At 37.4% G+C, this 2,302-nt stretch overlaps 1 pseudogene; it reads left to right on the top strand.

Moving 5' to 3' along the window:
* Positions 1 to 1,134: 1,134 nt before the first annotated feature.
* LOC102467736 (olfactory receptor 4C15-like) lies at positions 1,135 to 2,060 on the top strand (annotated as a pseudogene).
* Positions 2,061 to 2,302: the final 242 nt, after the last annotated feature.

The following is a 2,302-nucleotide window of genomic DNA, read 5'->3' as shown; positions in this document are numbered from 1 at the left end:
TGTTAAAATCCAAAACCAAGTATCTGTTTTTTCCTTGAACTTAATCTCTTTAAGAATATGTTTCCAACCAGTAATCTCGGACTAATAAAACATTACTCAGAATATTTCTTAAGCAGCAGGTCCTGAGCAATTTTCCTCTATTGTTTCATTTAGTCATCAAAACAACATTACGAAATAAATTTTTAGGGTCTTCTGTTCTCATTTTAAATAATTAGTTAAAAAGAAAACATCAACAGTTAGTGCACACTTTTTTCATATTAAGTATAGAACTAGGAACTTTTCTATAGATCGAACTTCTGTATAAATAATAAATTGAGCAGCTTCAGTAGGTCAGCTGATAGGATAATGAACTTGCTGAAAGCTAACGTGGCTGACTATGGTTCCAAATCTTGAGCCAACCTGAAGCACAACAAATATATGTGCCCCTAATCATATCTAGCTGGAGTGTGGTGGTCATGGGGACAGACAATGGCTGTTTAGAGGTACCTGTTAGGGGTAACATTCTCTTCTCAGAAAAGGAATTAAATTTAGAAAAAGGATAAACTAATCATTTAAAGACCCAATCAAGTTCAGACTTTTATAGAAATATTTGAGGATTACCCATGATTTGCAAGTGGCTATTAAACTTCATGTTGTTTCTTCTTCTACTTGTAAGTAAGGCCATCTCCTGGTCAGGGTGGCAGGGAGTCAAACATGCGCTCATTCCATGGCAATGGCAGGTAGGACTAATGTGTCAGTATTGCTCTCCTCACAACTGAGATGCAGCCACCGAATGCTGTTCAATCATTCACTCCAATAAGTAACTAGTAAATAAATTATCAAAGCTGGCATTTGAAATCAAATCTGTTCTCTTCTCTACCACATGTGGATTCTTCCTTTTCTATGTTTTGAAATGTTGGCGCTCAAAGTATCAATAATTTATCTCCACCTCAATTCCTGTGACTTTTCATTGCTATCTCCACAAATTTTGGATTATGTTTTCTCAGTGGCAACAGATACCCTCAAGATAATTTTGAGTAAGTGTATACCAACTGACTGGTGACTCTAATACTATAAAGAGGCCTGTTAAGTTTTTGTCGTAATTGAAGATTCTACATCATCACTGGTGTAACTTCCATCCTTTCCTCCAAAGACATGCACAACTTAAGCTTGATAACTGAGTTTGTCCTTCTGGGATTTTCACAGAATCCAAATGTTCAGAAAATGGTATTTGTTGTATCTTTGTTTGTGTACATTGCAACCATTGGCCGCAACATTCTAATTGTCGTTACCATCCTCAGCAGCCCTGCCCTGCTGGGTTTCCCCATGTACTTCTTCTTGGCCTTTCTGTCTTTCTTTGATGCATGTTTCTCCTCTGTTTTCATCCCAAAGATGATCTCAGATTCCCTCTATGAGAGGAAAACCATCTCTTTCCAAGGTTGCATGATCCAAATCTTTGCTGAACACTTCTTTGCTGGGGTAGAGGTGATTGTCCTCACAGCCATGGCTTATGACCGTTACGTGGCCATTTACAAGCCCTTGCACTACTCTTCTATCATGAACTGGAGGCTCTGTGGCATTCTGATGGGAGTAGCCTGGACAGGGGGCTTCTGCATTCCATGATACAAATTCTCTTTACTTTCCAGTTGCCCTTTTGTGGTCCCAATGTCATTGATCATTTTGTGTGTGACTTGTACCCATTACTGAAGCTTGACTGCATGGACACACATATTGTTGGCATTTTGGTTGTTGCTAACAGTGGGTTTTTCTGCATTTTAATCTTCTCCTTGTTGCTTGTCTCCTATGGTATCATTTTGCTCTCATTGAAAACCCATAGTTCTGAAGGGCAATGGAAAGCTCTCTCTACCTGTGGATCTCACACTGAGGTTGTGGTTTTGTTTTTTGTCCCATGTGTGTTTGAATATGCAAGACCTCCATTTGTTCTCTCCTCTGACAAAACGGTGGTACTATTTTACACCATCTTAACTCCTTTGCTTAATCCTTCGATTTATACTTTCAGAAATGAGAACATGAAACAAGCCATGAGGAAAGTGTGGAAACGATTGAGAGTTGTCAGATGAAAAATAAACACTAAACTTCAAAAAATTAGGCATAAAAAAGTAAAAATGGTCTTAGATGAAAACTTTTGAAATATACTAGGTACAAAAAGAGATAATGCAATATTGTAGAAAAATCTTTCACTCTCATCTTCTTCATCCCCTGAATTTGCAACTTAAGAGCATTCTGTGTAAATTAAGGAGAACTGAATTTTATGTTGCTTCAAATCTAATAATTGAATAAAAAAGAATCAAAAGAGAAATTA

This window comes from Tupaia chinensis, unplaced genomic scaffold, assembly GCF_000334495.1.
Source record: "Tupaia chinensis unplaced genomic scaffold, TupChi_1.0 Scaffold143661_1, whole genome shotgun sequence".
Taxonomy (NCBI): Eukaryota; Metazoa; Chordata; class Mammalia; order Scandentia; family Tupaiidae; genus Tupaia; species Tupaia belangeri.
The sequence above is the reverse complement of the archived record's forward strand: the minus strand, read 5'-3'. Positions and strand labels throughout refer to the sequence as shown.